At 40.9% G+C, this 22,626-nt stretch overlaps 1 protein-coding gene and 1 non-coding gene across 2 annotated transcripts in view; one reads left to right on the top strand and one right to left on the bottom strand.

The window, feature by feature from the left end:
* Nucleotides 1-22,626, bottom strand: part of IGF2BP3 (insulin like growth factor 2 mRNA binding protein 3) — a 152,002-nt gene that overhangs the window by 72,822 nt on the left and 56,554 nt on the right. The window lies entirely within an intron of this gene.
* On the top strand, nucleotides 12,264-12,336 carry LOC128560632 (small nucleolar RNA SNORD65). The gene has a single exon (XR_008373105.1). It is a non-coding gene; the product is annotated as a small nucleolar RNA SNORD65 (small nucleolar RNA).

Genomic DNA, 22,626 nt, shown 5'->3' with positions numbered 1-22,626 from the left:
AAAAGAATTGTGTGAGACAGTGACTTTTTTGTTTTGTTTTAGAGACAGAGTCTCACTTTATTGCCCTAAGTAGAGTGCCATTGTGTCGCAGCAACCTCCAACTCCTGGGCTTAGGTGATTCTCTTGCCTCAGCCTCCCGAGTAGCTGGGATTACAGGTGCCCGCCACAACGCCTGGCTTTTTTGTTGTTGCAGTTTGGCCGGGGTGGGGTTCAAACCTACCATCCTTGGTATATGGAGCCGGCGCCCTACCCAGTGAGCCACAGGCGCCACCTGAGAGTGATTTAAAAAAAAAAAAAGAAAGAAAGAAACCCTATCTTTTAGGTTGGATATAGTGGCTCACGCTAATCCCAGTACTTTGGGAGGCTGAGGCAGGAGAATTGCTTAAGGCCAGAAGTTTAAGACCAGTCTGGGTGACACAGTGAGATAGGTCTCAAAAACATAAATAAAAACAAAACAAAACAAAAATTAGCTGAGCATAGTGGTCCTAGCTACTTAAGAGATGAGGATCCAGCCCTGGAGCCCAGGAGTTGGAGGCTACAGTGAACTATGATCAGGGGCCACTGATCTCCAGCCTGGGTGACAGAGCAAGACCCGATCTCTAAAAAAATTTTAAAAGTCCATGTCTTTTACAGATACATGCTGAAATAATTGCCAATGAAATTATTTATCTAAGGTTTATTCAAAATTATCTAATAGAGAGAGGGGTGTGGATACAGAGAAAATGAGAGTACCCATCAGCTGGCAACCGCAAGTTGGGGGACAGGTGCACTGGGAGTTATTTTCTCTACACCTGTATATGCTTGGAACTACCCATTTTAGAAAGTTTTAAGAATTCGAAACATTTGAAGTTAAAGATCTACAAACATGACTTAAGAATAGACATAAGAGTGAGAGCCGGGAAAGATGTGTTGAGGTTGGCATACCCATCAAGGACAGTAACTACCAGGGGTTCCAGCACTTTGGCCAAACCTCAGTTTGCTGTGGCTGAACCAAAAAAGGCGGCATATGTGGATTTCTACAGAAATTATGATTCTATGGAAGATTTTGAGGAGATGAGGAAGGCTGGTATCTTTCAAAGCGCAAAGTGATTTTGGAACATAAAGAATTTCTTTGGGCTGATTTACATAGACGTCTGTCTCTGCCCTGTGTTCCTGAGCTATGAATGAGTGATAAACTATTAATAAATAAAAATAAGAAGAAAAAAGAGTGAACATAAAGTTCACACAAATCAGTAAGAAAATGAAAATTTCCCCCAAGGTTCTTTGGAAGACACCTGTTAATAAAAACACAAGGAGAGGCGGCACCCATAGCTCAGTGGGTAGGGCATCAGCCACAAATACTGAGGCTGGCAGGTTCCAACCCAGCCCGGGCCAGCTAAAACAACAATGACAACTGCAACAAAAAGTAGCTGTGCGTGGTGGTGGGTGCCTGTAGTTCCAGCTACTTGGGAGGCTGAGGCAAGAGAACTGGTTGAGCCCAAGAGTTTGAGGTTGCTGTGAGCTGTAATGCCACAGCATTCTACCCTAAGCAACAGCTTGAGACTGTCTCAAAATAAATAACACAAGGAAACCTCAAAACTATGACAGAAAAAAACAATTTTTAACACATTCAAAAGATTTGAACAAGACTCATCACTCAATATATGTACATGGATGATATCTGAATAGCAAATATACACTTAAAGATATTCAACACTGTAAGATAACATGCCATGCCTTCTAGGATGGCCAAAATCAAAAGACAGACAAAATAAGTCTTGATAAGAATATACAGAAATACTTTGGGAGGCTGAGGCAGGAGGATCCCTTTAACTCAGGAGTGTGAGACCTGCCTCAGCAAGAGCAAGGCCCTGTCTCTACTAAAAACAGAAAACTAGCCGGGCACTGTGATGGGCACTTATAGTCCCAGCTACTTGGGAGGCAGAGGCAGGAGGACCACTTGAACGCAGGAGCTTGAAGTTGCTATGGGTTAGGCTAATACCCTGGCACTCTAGCCTAGGCAACAGAGCAAAACTGTCTTTAAAAAAAAAAAAAAAAAAAAGATTTAATTAAAAAAATGTGTATAAATGGGAACCCTCATTCAATACTAGTAGGACTGTAAAGTGATGCAGCCACTTTGGAAAAGTTTAGTAGATCCTCAAAATATTAACCACAAAGTTACCCCATCATGACTCGGTAATTCCATTAGGAATTGCTCCACTAGGTCCATATCAAGGGAACTGAACACACATCGACCCAAAACTTGTACACAAGTATTCACAGGAGCATTGTTCACAGCCCAGAAGTAGAAAAAACCAAATGTCTACCAACCGATGAATGGGTAAATAAAACGTGGTAGGTCCACACAATGGAATATTGTTTAGCAAAAAAAAAGAAAGAAATGAAGTATCAGTATAAAATCATGTTTAGCTTAGTATAGCTATAGATGGTTATATACAGATCTACTTAAAGATATGTCCTTCCTTTGTCAGTTGAGAACCCTAAAAGCAATGATAACCCAGCAGCAATGGTCACATCTAGAGCCCAGACCTTGATTTCTCACAGTAAAAGACACAAAGCTCCTTAGAGAAATTCCTAATTCACAGACTGGAGTAGATATTGTACAAAATGATCCTGGAATATTTTCCAATACCATAAAGAAAGAAGTATTCATAAAGGGGGAAAAAACCCTACATATAAAAACACACACACAAATACACTGATGTGGGTACCAAAAGGACACAGGAGGCAACTGAAAGCTCTCTACAACAGAAGCTGGAACAATCTAAACAGGAAAATAAAGCAGCACTGAACTACGACCCAAGGTAAAAAATAAATACCCGGGAATCCAAATGATTGAAACAGGGAAGATTTGACAAATCTCCATCAAAACTTCCAAAGATTTATATAGATTTTACACCCTCAAGGAGGCAGAACACAACTCCTCACTTCTTAAATGTGGGTTGTGTGTAGCGACTTCCAAAAAGTACAGAAAGGGAGGGAGGTGTACAGTAGCTTTATAGTGGAGCAGTCTAACAGACACTGTTGTATCCAGGTGATCAAAGTCAATATCAGTGCAAGTACAAGTACTCTTACTGTGATGTAATGAGCATGACATTTTACCTCTGAGGTCTTCCTCCTCAAAACCTATAAACCCAGAATAACCAGGAGAAAAACTTTAAAGTCCCAAATGAGGGTCATTCTACAAAATACCTGATCAACATTCCTCAAAATTGTCAAGGTCATCAAAAACAGAGTTTAAGAAACTGTGACAGTCGAGAAGAACCGAAGGAGACACAAAAACTAAATACAATGTAGTGTCCTGGGTAGGATCCTGGACATAATAGGATATTGGGTAAGACTAAGGAAATCTAAGTATGGACTTTGGTTCGTCATAAACCACAAAACAACATCAGCTCATTAACCACAACAAATATGCCATTCTAAGGTATGAGGTTAATAAAAGGAGCCTGGTTCTAGGGCATATGGGAACTCTGTCTTTGCAATTTCCCCATTAACCTATAGCTAATCTAAAATAGAAAGGTCTCTTACACATACACACATGCACAGGAATCTTGAGAACATTACACTAAGTGAAAGAAACCACTTGGTATGTGAGTATCTCACTAAAGCTGCTATAGACACACACAAAATGAGATATCCCATGTCTATTAAAATGGCTAAAATTAAAACTTCTAATATTGTTGAGGACTGGACATGCTGGTGAGAACACAACAGTACAACTACTTTGAAAAATAGTTTGGAAGTTTCTTAAAACATTAAACATACTGACCTGAAGAACCAGGTCAGTGACTGAGGGTTTACAATTCAACTGACAAGACACAGGAGAAAAACTTTGCATATGTATAAGGGAGTTCACAGAAGCAGCAAAGGTTCTCTAAACAGCGGAAGGTGGGAGTATATACCTGACTAACCAGGGGACAGGAGGAAGAAAAGGCCACTATTAGGGGACAAATGGGTTTTGAGGGAAACGGGAGATAAGGTGTGAAAGTTCATTTGCATTGGTAGAAATGGTCTTCTACATCTTTTTTCAGGCCAGTAAACTCTCCCCTCCCCCCAGAAGATTTATGGTAGCTTCATTCTTAGAAGTTTCTGCCTTTAGTCAGATTAGGGAAGCTCTGAATAGGCTTCTTTCTGCATCTGGTTTATCTTAAAAACCTTTGGAAAGAATCTCTGTACTCACTAACCCTGGGGGTCTGAACGGGTCTCCACAAAAGTATAGATCAGGCCTGGCGTGGTGGCTCACACCTGTAATTCTATCTAACATTCTGGGAAGGTGGACCAGCCTGAGCAAGAGTGAAACCTTGTCTCTATTAAAAATGGGGGGGGGGGGGGGGGAGGCTGAGCCAAGCGGATAGCTTAAACCCAAGAGTTTGAGGTTGCTGTGAGGTATGACACCATAGTACTCTATCAAGGGTGACAAAGTCAGACTCTGTCTCAAAAAAAAAAAAAAAAGCATATATCCATATAAAGACCTACACATAAATGTTCAAACACCTTTATTTGTAATAGGCAAAAATGAGAAACAACCCAAATGTCAATCAACTGGGAAGCAGGTAAATTGTAGTACATACACCTAATGGAATATGACTCAGCTGTGAAAAAGAATGAATTGTTGATTCACACAATACAGGTAAATCTTTAAATAATTATGGTGAATCAAAGAAACTAGACCAAGAGCACTTATTCTACAACTTTTTGTATAAAACCCCAGAAATTGCAAACTGTAATGATAGAACACAGGGCAGTAGTTGCTTGAGGGAGGGGTGGAAAGGAATAGAGGTTACAAGGAACCTTTGGGCAGCAGCAGGAATGCTCACCTTTTTCCTGTGGGCGCTTTCACCAGGCGTACACTTATGTCATAGCTAAACAAGCTGTACGCTTTAAAGATCATAGTTCACTATATGTCAATCATACCTCAATAAAGCTGTTAAAAACAAATGACCTACTAATATGGCTTAACTTGTTACAACTCAATAAGAAAAAGAGAATTACTCCCAATGTTTGACATGAGAAAAGGTTTAACTGAGAAAAATAAATGCAGGAAATTGAATTACATGCAATATGATTAGTACTTTAAAAAAATTATAAGCCTATACAGGTGGGAAAAAGAAATCTGATGATAAATCTTTAATCAACACACTGTAACTACTGTTTGTTCAAAAGTGTTAAGAACATTTTCAGATATACAGAAAGAGAAGGAGCCACAAACAGAGCTGGCAGCCACAAACAAATGGCCAGTACACATTTAAAAATGTCACTATTGGTCAGAGAGAGGCAAAAAAACCAAGTGAAATAACACCAGCTTTTACAGACAATATTTGCAAAGATTTTGCATTATTTTAACATGGAGTATTGCTGGACAGGTTATGGGTAAACAATCTGTCTTGTCCACCATTGGGAGGAGTAATATAGCAACACAAAATTTCTATAACAAGTTTGTTAACATCAAGGGGCCTAAGATGCTGATCTGCTAATTCTGTGTGTGTGCATACCTGCACAGAAGTATGAAAGGTAATACACCAAACATTTACAGACTTCACTCTCCAAATTTAATTCCACGTCCATGTATTACTTTTAATAGGGAGTAGTGGGGAAAAGGTACACTTAAAGTCATTCTTTAACTGACATTTCTGGAAAAGATATTTGTTCAAAACCAAAAAGCCAACTAAACAAGAGTCATGACCTTTGACTGACCAGGACAAGATTATATAGGTAAAGCAACTGAGCTACAGGCAAGCAAACAGTATCACTAGATTGACTCGGGGAAACCACTGCACCTCTATCGGGAGTACCTATACAAAAAGTCAGATAGCAGGAAACCCTACCCCATGGCCTCCCATTCTGACACATAAATGAAATCCCTCAAGCACCAGGTAGAGGCCGGACGCGGTGGTTCACGCCTATAATCCTAGTAGTCTGAGAAGCTGAGGTGGATGGACTGCTTGAGCTCAGGAGTTCCAGATAAGCCTGTGCAAGAATGAGACCCCTCTCTACTAAAAATAGAAAAACTAGCCGGCTGCTGTGGTGCACACCTGTAGTCCCAGCTACTCAGGGAGGTTGAGGCAAGAGGTGAGCCCAAAAGTTTAGGTTGCTGTGAGCTGCGGTGATACTCTACTCTGGTACACAGTGAGATTGACTCAAAAAAACAAAACAAAACAAACACAAACCAGCTAGAATTAAATACGAACCTGTAATGGCACAACTACCTTTTCTCTAACCCCCCTCATGGGCTCTGTGTGTATGGCACCAGGAAGCCAAAGGCACAGTTATATAGGGCTCAAAACTTTCATTTTTAGAAGGAACTCTAACAACTTCACAACTGTTTCTGCCACCTTAGATTTGTTGTTGCCGTTTGAGGGGGGGAATCTCAATTTTATGGCTATGACACCGTCTGAACCCCTCCATGATATTCTCACTTTCCAGGGGTGCAAAGACAACTGTAGCCGTCATGATGGGTTTTTAAAGACATTCAGACATTTTGACCTATTTCCAGAAGCCAGTGCTGAACAATTATTAACTTCTTCAGAACTAAGGCCCAAATGAAAACACAAAACTGGGACTTTTATTACAATGACTCAGGTAGTACAAATGCCTTCCTTAGAAACAAATACCACTGAAGCAAGGCAGAATAATCTCTGAGAAATGTTTTAACCAAAAGATTACAAAGAAAAACGTTTTTCTGTTTGTAAACTGAAAACTGTCAGCTGGAAAAAAAAAAGTGGCCATAAAGCACTGATACAGCTGCCTGCAGACAAGCCAGCACCCACCCTGGTTGTATAAATTCTAACATATAGAAGGTAGACTAAGAAAATCAAGATGAATAATTACTTGAAGCAAAGAGAAGGAATGCTCCTGTTTATAGATGTGAATATTCAATAACCACCACTTCTAGCCCTCACTTGTTTTTTTTTTTTTTTTTTGAGACAGAGTCTCACTTTGTCGCCCTCGGTAGAACAATGTGGTGTCACAGCTCACAGTAACCTCAAACTCTTGGACTCAAGTGATCCTCTTGCCTCAGCCTTCCAAGGAGCTTGGATTACAGGTGCCCACCACAACACCTGGCTAGTTTTTCTATTTTTAGTAGAGAGACAGGGTCTCACTCTTGATCAGCTGGTCTCGAACTCCTGAGCTCAGGCAATCCACCTGCTTCAGGCTCCCGAAGTGCCGGGATTACAGGCGTGAGCCACTGAGCCCGGCCTCTCGCTCTGCAATGCATCAAATTCAAGAAACGATATGGTACACAAACAAATCTGCTACCAACCCTAACCAGCACAGCCAGCCTACAAAAGTATGTAAGACTGGAAATGACTGGAGTAGAGGGGAAAGGAAAAGGATGAAATTGTTCTTCTCTGTATCTGTTGTACACAGATAGTTAGTACAGCCATGGTATGACAGATGTGGCCAAGAAAAGGGCAGAAATTTTGTGCCTTCCTCACTAAGTCTGACATAACCAAGACTTGCCCAAGTGTGGCTAAGCCTCAAATGGGAAAGACAGGGCTGGGCACAGTGGCTCACCTCTGTAACCCTAGCACTCTGGGAGGCCGAGGAGGGTGGATTGCTTGAGCTCACAAGTTCAAGACCAGCCTGAGCAAAAGCAAAACCCCGTCTCTACTAAAAACAGAAAAACTGAGGCCAGAGGATTGCTTGAACTCAAGTTAGAGGTTGCTGTGAGCTATGATGCCACAGCACTCTACCTAGGGTAACAGCTTGAGACTGTCTCACAAAAAAAGAGAGTAAGAGATAGGAGGGGAGGGAGAGAGGCAATACTTCTGCGAACTCAGCAGAGTCCCAAACACAAAAGCTGAGTTCAAGGACAGGCCAATTCAGTGAGTGGTGCTGCCACAACTGGAAAACCATTTTTGAAGGGGGAAAAAACGAAAAACAAGGACAATTAATTAGCTCATCTTATATATAGATCAAAAAAAAAAAAATTACATAGCTATTAACGATGGTTACCATCTTTTGCTATTTTCTACAATGAATATGGAACATTCCTAATTTTTTTTCTTTTTTGAGACAGAGCCTCACTCCATACCCTTGATAGAATACTGGGGCATCATAGCTCACAGCAACCTCATAGTTTTAGGCTCAAGTGATCCTCCTGCCTCAGCCTCCCAAGTAGCTGGGACTACAAGCACCTACCAGGATGTCCGGCTAGTTTTTTCTATTTTTACTAGAGCCAGGGTCTTGCTCTTGCTCAGGCTATCCACCTGCCTCGGCCTCCCAGAGTGCTAGGATTACAAGCGTGAGCCCAGCCACATTTCTAATTTAAAATTAAGATCAGGTGCAGTGGCTCAGTCCTATAATCTCAGAGCTTTGAGAGGCACACTGGGAGGATCCCTTGAGACTACAAGTTTGAGATGAACCAGGGCAACATAGTAAGACCTCATCTCTACCTGCAATCCTAGTTACTCAGGAGGCAGAGTGAGATCCTGTTTCTTCTTAAAGAAAATGAAAAAAGCAGCTAATTATAATTGAAGTGAACTCCTTAACTGTCATTTCCACACGGGGGTAATCCGCCAAGTCTCATCACCTTTCTCAGAATTAACCTACCGCGATTTCCATAAAAAGAGAACTTGCTGTCACTCAATCTCAGGAAATCTTCCCCCTACTGAAGTGACCTTCTAGAAGGGCCCTTGCTTGTCTTGCAGTCACCACCTTACCACTGATCATTCAGACCAGTCCTTTATGCTAATGCCAAACAAGAATGAAGTCCGTTATTTCATTCTCAAAAGCTTCCTTTCACATATACCTTTTAATATGTAACTCAATAACACTTTAAAATTCTTAATAGCTACAAACTAATTCAATTACAATCAATGAAAGTCTCATCCCCAGAGAATACGGGAAAGTAAACTTCCATTCATTGACCAAATGTCAAAGAGAGTTAAGATTCTACCCTACAATAAGCACACTTCAGATCCCTAGGGAACACCATGCTGAGTTCTGAACCTGTAGCTGGGTTTGGTGGCATGTGCCTACAATCCGAGCTCCTTGGGAGGCTGATGCAGGAGGACAGCTCAAGCCAGGAGTCTGAAGTTGCAGTGAGCTATGCCAGTGCCACTATACTCTAGCCTGGGTAACACAGGGAGTCCTGGTCTCTTTTTTAAAAAATAACAAAAACCATGACAAAAAAAGAGACAGAAATTGTGTCCCCAGAGAGAAACAAACCATAAAGGGTCAGAGCATTAGAATCCAGGAGGAGCAGGTGAGGGATCTGGAAAGATTTCTCTCAAATAAGCAATGTTCACCTAAATGTGTTCTCTTCACATATTGGGGGGACTTTTGTGTTCCCAAGAGGGGAGAACTAAATGAAAGTTGAAATGGATAGGCTCTTAAAAGATCATCTAGGCTCAGCGCCTGTGGCCCAAGTGGCTAAGGCATCAGCCACATACACCAGAGTTGGCAGGTTCGAATCCAGCCTGGACCTGCCAAACAACAATGACAACTACAACTAAAAAATAGTTGGGTGTTGTGGCAGGCACCTGTGCCAGCTACTTGGGAGGCTGAGGCAAGAGAATCGCTTAAGCCCATGAGTTGGAAGTTGCTGTGAGCTGTGATGGCACAGCACTCTATCCAAGGCGACAGCTTGAGGCTCTGTCTCAAAAAAAAAAAAAAAGATCATCTAGGGCAAGGCGGTCAATGACGTTCATACTGTAGGCCAGCTGCAAACAACTGGTTGTGACTATCTGGAGCGCTGTGTAACAGGGATTGAGGCTTTATCTAGGCTCAGCAGCAAGAACCCCTCCTGCTATGGAAGGAAAAGGGCAAAGCAAGTACCACAGATTCCCAGCAGGGACCCTTAATCAAGAGGCTGCATTCTCAAGAGGCCACCAAGTTATTACAAGAGGTATACAAATCCCTGTGCTTTTCAAGACTGTTCGATAAATATACATCTTATGCACGTAGATACTGTAATTTTTCACATGTGCATATGGGTCATGTGATTTTTTTAAAAAAACTAATGAGTTACAGGTTTCTAAAGGAGATCTAGTCCACACATTAAAGTCTTTTAGCTACAGAAAAAATTTCTCAGAGATATGAAGCTACTTAAAAATTAACATTTTTAAAAATATTTGAGAGAAAAATTAAACCAGTTCAATTAAGAGTTAAATTGTTATGAAGTCAGTGGTAAAGTTAATATTCTAAACATATACAGTAAGGTAGAGGTCTGACCCTTAAACTCAGTAGCAGACAACATCAAGCCAAACATAGTCAGTAAGAAGTTATACAGGCTGTATCATAGTCCAAAGCTATCTCTAGTTGCAGAGGGGAACATATGAACAAAGGTCCTCTTTTTAAACAAACATTAAACCGCAAGTCAGGATAAAATTCCTCCCATACAGAAACAAAGCTGTGGCTGATGAAAGGCTTGCCCATGTTTAGTTAAGCAAGAAAGAAACTAACATGATGAAGTCATGTCTTTTATAGGAAAGAAATCGTGTAGATTTTTTGACATCAGAAATATTTGTTCAGCTGGGCAACTTCAAGTAGTGTAAAACAATATGAGAATACTGAAAATACACAGAGTATGCCCGGAGTCGATGGGCATCAGATTTGCTGAGAAAGAACAGGGAGTAATGATGGCTGTGAGCTCAGAAGAGCTTAGCATTAATCCACCATAATGAGGCTGGCCTCTGGGGGCGCAGCCTGCTCAATCACACAGCCACAAGGAGCATCACTCAAGGATGCTTCTGACTTCTTTGAGGCTCAGTGCTTCATTCAACACTACAGTCTACAGTTTTCCTTCCCCCCCCCCAAAAAAAAAAGGAGAGAGAGAGAGAAATTGAGCATCCCCCAAAATGTAACACTGAATATTATACTATCACAAAGCCTAACCAAAAAAAAAAAAAAAGGCCAGAAATATTCAAAACCTGAAAATAAGTAACCAAATCAAGACAAAATACCTGCAAGATTTTTCCAAAACACCTTGCTAGATGCATAGCTTGCACCAAGATTTCCATTTGCCTCCACCAAAAAAATTTAAAAACACAAAAAAATCTCAAAATGTTTGGGCGGCACCTGTGGCTCAGTGGGTAAGGCGCCGGCCCCATATACGGAGGGTGGCAGGTTCAAACCTGGCCCCAGCTGAACTGCAACCAAAAAATAGCCGGGCGTTGTGGCAGACACCTGTAGTCCCAGCTACTTGGGAGGCTGAGGCAAGAGAATTGCTTAAGCCCAGGAGTTGGAGGTTGCTGTGAGCTGTATGATGCCATGGCACTCTACCAAGGGCCATAAAGTGAAACTCTGCCTCTGCAAAAAAAAAAAAAAAAAAAAAAAAAAAAAAAAAAAAAAAAATCTCAAAATGTTTAAAAAAAAAAAAAAAGGCAAGTAATTGATTTCTACACCAATAAAATGCAATGGCCTGGGACAACAAATTTATATTCTATTTTCTTATATCTACCCTGCCCCTAGACATACACAAAAAATCCAATCAACTATTAAAAAACAAAAACAAAAACAAAAAGACAACAACCTATCACAGAATTGAAAAAGTTTCCAGGCGGTGCCTGTGGCTCAGTCAGTAGGGCGCCGGCCCCATATACGGAGGGTGGCGGGTTCAAACCCAGCCCCGGCCAAACTGCAACCAAAAAATAGCCAGGCGTTGTGGCGGGCACCTGTAGTCCCAGCTACTCGGGAGGCTGAGGCAAAAGAATCACTTAAGCCCAGGAGTTGGAGGTTGCTGTGAGCTGTGTGAGGCCACGGCACTCTACCGAGGGCCATAAAGTGAGACTCTGTCTCTACAAAAAAAAAAGAAAAAGAAAAAGAAAAAGTTTCCAACTAAGACACATTCAACGAGCAAATTCTGACTAGTCTACACCAGGCATAGTTCTGGGTCTTGGACAACACCAGGGGGACATAGCTCCCAAGGCTCTGTAAGCTTAGGGCTGGCCTATAGTGAATATAGAGACACACCCAGAAGACAATTAAAACAAAGTGATAGGGCCAGGCTCGCTAGCTCATGCTTGTAATCCTTGTACATTGGCTTTGGAAAGCCAGAGAGTTTGAGACCAGCCTGAGTAAGAATGAGACTTGTCTCAACAAACAACAACAACAAAAAACAAACAAACAAACAAAAAACAAGCAAACAAAGACAGACAGACAGAAAGAAAAGAAAAATTAGCCGAGCATGGTGGCACATGAGCAAAGTCTCAACTACTCAGGAGGCTAAGGCAGGAGGATCAAATGAGCCCAGGAGTTATGATGAGCCCACTGTATCACAGCTTTGGGCAATAGAGTGAGACCCAATCTCAAAAGACAAATGATGAAATCACCCAAAATAGCTGGAATTACTGGCAGATTGTATAGTGGTAAACTTACAGTTTTCTGAAGGAAAAAAGGAAAATTGAGGCCAGGTGCAGTGGCTCACACTTGTAATCCCAGCACTTGGGAGGCCAAGGTGAGTGGACTGCCTGAGGTCACATATTCAAGACCAGCCTGAGCCAGAGCGAGACTCCATCTCTAAAAAATAGCCAGGCATTGTGGCAGGCACCTTAAGTCCCAGCTACTTGGGAAGCTTAGGAAAGTGGATCACTTGAACCCAAGAGTTTGAGGTTGTTGTGAGCTAAGACGCCACGGCACTTTGCCAAGGGAGACCAAGTGGTCGCTGTCTCAAAAAAAAAAAAAAAAAAGAGAGAGAGAGAGAGAGAAAGAGTACAAAGTGCTACCATAGTGCTAAGTAGGGAGGAATATAGGAGAGATGCCTAATCCAGGTATAGCAGAAATGACATCTAAATTAAAAGACAAATAATTATTAGGAATTAAGAAAGACAGAAAATGGTCAAATGGATTCTTAGCAGAGACAATATGTGTGCAAAAAGCCCTAAAGCTAAGAGACCAATGGGGTTGAAGAAATAAAACGCTTCACAATAGTGGAGCACAGGACATAAGAATTTCACAAGAGCACAAATGCCCTGAAGAAAAGTTTATGAGGCCAGGCACCATGACTCATGCCTACAATCCTAACACCCTGGGAGGCTGAGGTGGGTGGATGGCTTGAGCTCAGGAGTTCAAGACCAGCCGGAGCAAGAACAAGAGCCCATCTCTACTAAAAATAGAAAAACTAGCCGGGCATTGTGGCAGGGCCTCTAGTCTCAGCTACTCAGGAGGCCGAGGCAAAAGCATCACTTGAGCCCAAGAGTTTGAGGCTGCTGTGAGCTATGATGACGCCACAGCACTCTACCCAGGGCAACAGAAAAAGTCTCAAAAAAAAAAAAAAAGTTTTATTAGCTCCGTGACCCTTAAAGGACCTTATTGCTAATCCCCTTTTTGCCTCTGCAAAAAGGGATCTGCATGGTTAAGCCACCTTTCCCCAAAGTCTCACAGCCAAAAGCAGCTGCCTTCCAAATTCCCACTGAGCCTTTCCACTGCTCAATACTCAGACATAGGAACCCCACCACATCTGCCTTATATGCATGAAATCACATCTCTACTCTTACATGGAGAGTAACCAAGGCCTTGGAAACATTTAGTGACCATCAGAGCTAGGAAGAATCTGTTTTGTGAAGCTTGCTTACATAAGACATCAAAGCTGCCTCCTGCAGCAGACTCTCCTTTAGCACCTAGTAGGCATGCAGATCAATGCCGTGAAGGCTTCTGAAGAGGCAGCCGCAAGGACAGGGGTGGGGCTGGGCTCAGCAGCTCAGGGTCAAGCCAGACACTGTGAGGCTGCCACTAAACCAGTTCAGTTCCTGGTGAAGCGTGGCTGTCTTCTTCCATGTCTTCTTCCATGTTACAACTGGCCTCACAGCAACACATCGCTAATTCTATCTACCCTATGTTACCTCATAGGAATGCTGCATCCTCTATGCAAAATGACAAGATGGAATCTGCATAGCAATTCCTCTAGGTTCTGAAGAATTTTACCTTAATGTATATTCCTGTGATTAGGGGATTCACAGGTTGTGACCCTATGACCATTTATTTGACATCTGAGAACTGACTACACTGGTAGTAAGTTGAATTATGGTCCCAAATATATCTACTAATCCCTGAGGTCCACGGATGTTACCTCATATGTCAAAGGAGACTTTGCAGGTGTAACTGAGTTTAGGTGGGCCTGATATAATCACAAGGGAAGGGGCCCAGAAGGAGTCCAGGTCACAGAGAAGGCAAATAATGCAAAGCCCAGCAAAGCAGAGAATGGAGTGATGCACTTGGAGATAGAGGAAGAGACCACAAAAGCCAAGAAATGCAGGCAGCCAGTTAGAATCTGAGAGGGGGACAGCTTCTCTCCTAAAGCTTCCAGAAGGAACCAGCCCTGCCAGGCCTTGACTTTAACCCACTGAGACCGATTTCAGACTCCCAGCTTCTAGAACAAAGATTAACTTCTATTTCTTTAAGCCACCAAGTTTGTGGTCAATTTGTTACAGCAGCCATAGAACATGAATGCATCTCTTCTTGTTTGATGTTAAGATGTCAAACAATTCTACATGCTGCCAGTCATCCCTGAATAATCGCTTTACAATAATTCACCTGGTAGGCACCTGTAGCTCAGTGGGTAAGGCGCCAGCCACGGCTGACAAGTTCCAACCCGGCCCAGGGCCAGCTAAAACAATGACCCCTGCAACAACAACAACAACAACAACAATAACCAGGCGTTGTGGCAGGCACCTAACCTATAGTTCCAGCTACTTAGGATGCTGAGGCAGCAGGAAGTTTGAGGGGTTGTGAGCTAGGTTGATGCCACAACACTCTAGCCCAGGTGACAGAGTGAGACTCTGTCTTTAAAAAAAAAAAAAAAAAATCGATTTTAAATTCTTAAGTAAGGAACCATATTTCCACACCATCCCTCACTGAACCAGCAGGTAGTTTTTCCTCCAACTTTCAAACAAGTTGTTTTATCTTTGGTTCAACACCAGACCGGTTTACTGGCCAGTGGTTGAGGACATGTGGCACAAAAAGTATGCACCTTTAAATATGTTCTCAGGGCATTTAAGAGGCATATAGGAGCTAAAAAACTTAAGAAAGAAACATTTGTGTTTTCTATATCCAGTTTTCAAGGATGGGAGGTCATGCAGCGAAACAGTTCTCCAAAGTATACTTTTTAATGAAACAGGTTCAGAAGGGAAGTATATTTCTGCTGAACACAGAGGTAAATCCATCTTAAGATGATCTCATTTCTAACATAACTCAACTCAGAAAGCAGAAAAGAATGTCTGTAAGCTGTATCTTAAGCAGTGAACTTTAGACTTAGGCCTTGTCCTGTTCCTCCAGGGTACATGTTCTGAGATTCACTGCTTCTTCACATCCTAAGTACCATCTCTACCACACCAGCATCAGAAAGAGGGCCTTTGTAAGGCTGACCCAGCCTCATAAAGAAAGATGTGTACTAAAGTCACATCCTTCAGCCTGTATTTGTTATATGCATCAAAAATTAAGAAATATCAGAAGCCCAAGCATTTCCAGCTCACACAAGAACTTCAAAGGCCACCAAATGATGGTGCATGGCTCCAATAGTAAATACTTGTACAAACACACACCAAAGGCAACCATACTCATCCCCAGTATAATGACTACATGTGAACTGAGTCAGCTAGAAGATCAAAGGTATTCAAAATGTCATAAAAACCCTAATTTTTAAACTATGATTGAAGGAAGGGTTTCCATTAAAAAAACAAACAAACAAAACCCCCACCCAATTGTTCTGCTAACACAGAGTTACCAAAAGTTAGGAAAAGATGCCAGCCACATCTGAGATCCAGTCACTGGTAGAGCAGTGTGCTCCTGTGGCGGTTCTCGTCTTCTCCACACAGACCCATGGGGGCAAGCAGCCGCAGGTCCCTGCTGGGATGCCCACCTACCACCAGCACCAGCAGACTGACAAACGTCTGGCGATGCAAGACCCTTCCGGCTTCGTTACAGGAATTTTCTACAGGATCACTAAAAATATAGCAGGACATCTGAAATCAAGGTTTGAAAAGTCACGGAAGAAAACGCACATTTTACAAAAAACAACAATTTAGTTATGCTTCTTAACTACATTGCTAATTTCTATTATACATAAAAAGGGATCTCTGATGGCAAAGGCAGTTAGGTTTCTTTTCATCATTAAGCAATAATTTTTATAGAAAGGAATATGCCAAACAAAGGGGGCGCTGGGAATAAAACGTTTGAGCATTTGGCTAGGGAAAAAGGGAATTTAAATCTTCCAAAGGTAAGAATTAAAATACACACACACACACACACACACAGTCATCCTGGGTAATGGCAGGGAGAGAAAGGGGAAGATGACGATTAGAGACTACATCACAGACTCAGAAGCAGAAATTAAACATCTGGAAATTTGCTTAGCAAATAGATACTTCATGTCTGCTAAATCTGCTAATAAAAATTAGAGGGCTAGACGTAGTGGCTCATGCCTGTAATCCCAGCACTTTGGGAAGTCAAGGTAAGAGGATCCTTTGAGGCCAGGAGTTCAAGATTATCCTGGTCAACATAATGAGACTCCATCACTCCCCCAGGCCCCCGCCAAATAATAAAAAATTAGCCAGGCATGGTGGTGCATGACTGTAGTCCTAGGTACTTGAGAGGCTGAGGCAGAAGGATCACTTGAACCCAGGAGTTCATAGGTCATAGTGAGCTATGCTCGTACCGCTACATTCCTGGGGGGCAAAAGAGTGTGACCTTGTCTCTAAATGAAGGGGGGGTGGAAATCAGAGTCCGACGTGGGGGTGGGGTGGGGGCGCTGGCTCATGCCTGTGATCCCAGCACTCTGGGAGGCTAATCCTGGTGGATTGTCTCAGCTCAGGAGTTCAAGACCAGCCTAAGCAAGACTGAGACCCCATCTCTACTAATATAAAAAAAAAAAATTAGCTGGGCATTATAGTGGGTGCCTATAGTCCGAGGGACTCAGGAGCCAAAAGGATTGCCTGAGCCCAAGAGTTTGAGGTTGCTGTTAGCTATGTTGCCATGGCACTCTACCCAGGGCGACAGAGTGAGACTGTCTCAAAAAAAATAAATAAATAAAAATATAAATCAGAGTCTTCCTTTCTGGCTGACTTTAAATTTTCATTCTTCTGGCTTGGTGCCCATAGCACAGTGGTTATGGCACCAGCCACGTGCATGGAGGCTGGCAGGTTCAAACCTAGCCTGGGCCAGCTAAACAATGACAACTGCAACAAAAAAGAAAAAATAGCCAGGCGTTGTGGCGGGCGCCTGTAGTCCCAGCTACTTGGGAGGCTGAGGCAAGCGAATCACTTAAGCCCAAGAGTTTGAGGTTGCTGTGAGCTGGGATGCCACAGCACTCTACCGAGGGCAACATAGTAAGAATCTGTCTAAATAAATAAGTAATAAAAAAATAAATATTTATTCTTCTAATTTATTTTCATTGTATTTTTATAAAAAGTCAGTGATCAATTGGAAATTTAAAAATAACTGGTCCTTCAACACAGCTCAGTAAAGAATGATTTAGAACAGTAATTCTCAGTGGAGAAACCCTTCATACTTTAAGGGAGTGGTTTTAGAAATCCTGTAGGTCCTTTAAGGTTAGGAGAAGGGGGCTTCATTGACATCTGACAGGCAGAGAGCACAGATATGTCATACATTCTGAACTGGATAGTTCAGTCCCTCACAATAAAGAAGGCCCACATCTGGTACAGCTTTAGAAGGTCCTACACATTCAACAACAGGAGAAGCCCATTTATCTAAGCCTATAACCTAACAAAGTATTTATTGTTCAATTCTCACATATACTGTATCTTCCATACAACCATGTAAACCAAGATACCATATTTTGGTCTGCTTATCAACACTATAGAAAACACTTAACTGACAGCAACACAACTTTGAATTGGCCATATAGCATTCCTATACCAGCACCAATATTGGCCCACTGAGGATTATTCTACACATGATATAAACACTTGGCTACTTCATTATACTTAAGTATTTATATAATGAAATAATGTTTTGTATAAATGATGTCCCTTTTATATCTCCTTTCTGGTATTACTAGGATATTACGTTGATGTTTTAAATTATATGTTATGTATACATAGATTATATTTTTTATCAATTTTCATATCAAGATTGTAATTGAGACATTATATAGGAGGAAATTATAAATCTGAATAAAAACACACTGGTAAAATTGGTGTTAAAAGTCATAAATGGCAAAAAACAAAAACAAACAAAAAAGTCATAAATGGATTTGTAGGGTGTATTAGAAATCATCATTATTTCCGTATTTGGGATGACAGAACTACACATATTTTAAATACAGTAGTTCCTAAGGAAAGAGGCTTGAGGGTTAGGGTGCCTGGGTAGAATCCCACTCAGCACTATTTGTTTCCTATATCCTAAGACCAGATGTAAGAATCGAAGGAGAACCCATCCCATACTGTCTTGCCCATAACCAGTGGAACCCACGTATGTGCTATCTAAAATTCAAAGGCAGCGTACTACACAGGAAATTAACAAGAGGTAGAATGCAAAGGATAAGCACAAAAATAAACAAAAAATGGACAAATCTATATATTTTTTAAAGTCTGAAATATCACATTCATTACCATCAGAGTAAGCTAATTAAACAATTTCAATACTGAGACACATGTGAGAGGGCAGGGGGTTTAAATATAGAAAAACACTAAACCAAGAAAAAATAATCTAGCAAGAAGAACACAGAAATCTATTTGAGTTGATGGCAAGTTTTGAAAGCACCACACACCCTCAGTTCAACCATACTTAATGAACACTTGGCTTTGGTCTACCAGCCAGGAACAATATATATACCTAACTAGACAGCTAGGGGGCCACAGCAAATTACAGCCTTTCTCGTCCCCTCATGGGAAGGAACTCTGAATAGTGAGACTCTGTTTAAGATAAAGGAGGCCATTCAGCAAAACAAAAACACAAATAAGGGGAAATGCCCTTACTATTGAGGCAACCCATGCCTTTTTTGCTGCTGATGCTAAAATTAGAAAGAGGATTAATAGTGCCCTGCCATTTCCAATTGGTTTACTGTTCTAAACCTCTATTAACCTTGCATGTTGTTCATTAAAATCAGAAGTAGAAAGCAATAAGATCAACACATGAAGGTTTTTATACACTTAAATTTTAAAAGATGTGCATACCATATACATCTCTAGTGCTGAATTACATGGACAGTGTGAATGCACATCTTTTAAAACAATAAGGTCCTGTTCAGCCTTAATTCAAACAAAGGTTATCCACAAGTAAAAAACTTTAAAGCAAATTACTTAGGAGTAGTTATTCCATTCTTGAGAAATAAAAGAATCAACTCACTTCCTTCAAAATTTAGAACAAAAAACTATGTTCAAAGAAACGATTTTAACTTTAATGCCAGCTTCTGGATCCAGATAAAACTCAGTAGGCACCTTCTACCTTGTTTCTCCCACTGAATTCAGTTATGAGATACAGACAGAATCTCTGAATCAAAGCAGCTAATTTGAAGACTCTGAAAAGTAAATGATAACAGATGGACTGGGGAATTTGAAGTTCAGGTGAACCTAAGGTGATTTATTTGCCCCCCCTTTTTCCCCCTCTGCTATGCCCCAGCCTGGACTCAGGGCAGCGTGTAACTTGGAAGTTATTTGTGGATGCTGACAGAAGTCAGGTGAAGACTTAAAGCAGAATAAGATCACCTAAAACACATAAATGGAAAGAACTATGGTTTTGAGGGATGGGCTGAACCTCATTCCTCTTTTCCCCCTCAGCTCCTGTCGCTTGGCCCTAGATGCGTACACAACCAACAAGCAGGGTACCCAGGCCCTAGCTTTTCTGGCTGGAGAATCCAAAAAGGGAAGCCCCAGGGAAACAAAGTACTAATCAAATCCTGGAAAGGTAGTTGGTCAGGAAAGTGACTCTATCATGTTAGAAATCAATAAAATGGAAAAACCTCTGGCAAGACCGACAGATTTAAAAGATGGAGAAAAATATTACCAGTACCTGGATCACTACAGACCAAACAGACATTTAAAGAATAATAAGGAAATGCTACAAAACTTCATGCAACTCTATTCAGCAAGTTGGATGAAATGAACCACCTCTTTGAAAAGATGAAAGAGATAGCCAGAACAGTACTATGACTATTGAAGAACTGAATTTGAGCTTGAAAAAAAAGAAAAAAAATACCTCAAAACAAAAGACACAAGGGAGAAATTGTCGGGTGGTTCCATGGGCAAAATTCTATCAAACATTTAAAGTAACAACACCAATTCAACGTAATTACTTCCAAAAAAAAGATAAGCACACTCTCCCAACAACACAACAAAATCAAAGACAATGCAAAAAAAAAAAAAAAAAAAAAAATCCCTCATGAACAAAGACACAATAAACCTCCAACAAAAATGTCAGCAAACTGAATCGAGTAATATATGAATGCAAAGTTGACTCAATATTCACAAAAACAAAACAATCTTAATTGCCTAGAAAAATGCTATCAATTTACAGAAAAATATATAATAATCCAATATTCAATCAGATAGATATAAATAATCCAACATTCACTCATTTTATAGCTTATCAGCAAACTAGGAATGTTTTTTTCTTTTTTTTAATTAAATCATAGCTGTGTACATTAATGCAATCATGGGGTACCATGCGCTGGTTTTATATACAATTTGAAATATTTTTATCACACTGGTTAACATAGCCTTCCTGGCATTTTCTTAGTTATTGTGTTAAGACATTTATACTCTACATTCAGTAAGTTTCACGGGTACCCTTGTAAGATGCACTGTAGGTGTGGTCCCACCAATTACCCTCCCCCTCCCCTCCTTTCCCTTTCCCCATAGTCTTCAGCTATAATTGGGTTACACCTTTCATATGAAAGCTACAAATTAGTTTCATAGTAGGGCTGAGTACATTGGATGTACTAGGAATGTTTTCAACCTGATAAAGAGCATCAACAAAAACTAAAAAGCTGGCAGGCCCAGTGGCTCCCACCTAGAGTGCTAGCATTCTGGGAGGCCAAGGCAGGTAGACCACTTAAATTCAGGAGTTCAAGACCAACCTGAGCAAGAATGAGACTAAAATAGAAAAGCTAGCCAGGCATCGTGGCTGGCACCTATCATCCTAACTACTTGGGAGGCTGAAGCAAGAGGATCACTTGAGCCCCAAAATAGGTTGCTGTGAGCTATAATACCACAGCACTCTACCCAGGGCAACATTCTCAAAAAAAAAAAAAAAAAAAAAAAAAATTAAATTAAAAAAAAAGAAAACACTACAGAGGTAACATTTTACTTGTGGTAAAAGACTAAAGACTGAATATTTTCTGACAAAAATTTAGAAAAAGGAAAAGATGTCGACTCTTGTCATATGTTTTACATAGCACATCACAGCAATAAAAGAAAAAGCATACAGACCAGGCATGGTGCCTCATGCCTCTGATCCCAGCACTATGGGAGGCCAACATGGAAGGACTGCTTGAGGCCAGGGGTTCAAGACCATATTTCTACTAAAAAACAGAAAAATAAGCTGGGCACACTGACACATCCCTGTAGTCCCAGCTCAGGCAGGAGAATCACTTGAGGCCAGGAATTTTAGGTTGCAGTGAGCTATGATGACACCACCACACTCTAGCCAGACAACAGAGCTAGACTATGCCTCCAAAAGAAAAAAAAGGCATACAGATGATAATGGAAGAAGTGAAAGTACAATGCCAAGTATGGCTGTTTTTAATATATGATTGTTTAAATAGAAAATTCCAAGCAATTTATTTAAAGAAACCCTAAACTTATAAGTTTAGCAACAATAAAGAATACAGAGTCAATACGGAAAAATTAAACATTTCTAAATATAAAAACAACTAGAAATAAAAACTTAAAAAACAGCAACCTTACCCATTAGGGTGGCCACTATCCAGAAAACAAAATAACAAAACAGCGTGGGTAAAGTGGCTCACACCTGTAATCCTAGCACTCTGGGAGGCTGAGGTGGGATGATAGCTTGAGGTAAAGAGTTTGGTATTAGCCTGACCAACAGCGAAACCCCCATCTCTACCAAAAATAGAAAAAAATCATCCAGGCAGGTGTAGGAGACAGAGTGAGACCCTAGTTTAAAACACACACACACACCAGAAAATAACAAGTATTAAAGAGGACATAGAGAAATGAGAACACTTGTACACTGTAGGTAGGAATATAAAATGGTGCAGCTGCTATGCAAAACAGTACGGTACTTCCTCAAAAACTTAAAATAGCATACAGACCAGGCATGGTGGCTCACGCCTCTAAATCCCAGTACTCTGGAATTTGCTGTAACATCCAGCAAAAGAATATATACCCCAAAGAATCAAAAGCAGAAGCTCAAAGAGGTTATTTGTTCACATCAGCATTACTGACAGTAGCTAAAAGGTGGAAACAACCTACGTGTTCACTAACAGATGAATGAAAACAAAATACCCACACATACAAAAGAATACTTTTTAGCTGTAAAAAGGAAATTCTGAACATATGGTACAACATGGCTGAACCTTCAGGACATTATGCTAAGTGAAATAAGCCAGTCACTAAAGGACAACTTGATAAATTGTCTGTTTCCCCAGCATTTTATACAAACTTAATTCAATTCCGATCAAAATACCAGCAGAACTTTTATGTATAGACTTACTGATTCTAAAATATATATAGAAAAGCAAAGTAAATACAATAGCCACAACAA

Source organism: Nycticebus coucang, chromosome 11 (assembly GCF_027406575.1).
Source record: "Nycticebus coucang isolate mNycCou1 chromosome 11, mNycCou1.pri, whole genome shotgun sequence".
Taxonomy (NCBI): Eukaryota; Metazoa; Chordata; class Mammalia; order Primates; family Lorisidae; genus Nycticebus; species Nycticebus coucang.
Note: the sequence above shows the minus strand (reverse complement) of the source record. Positions and strands in the feature narration are given on the sequence as shown.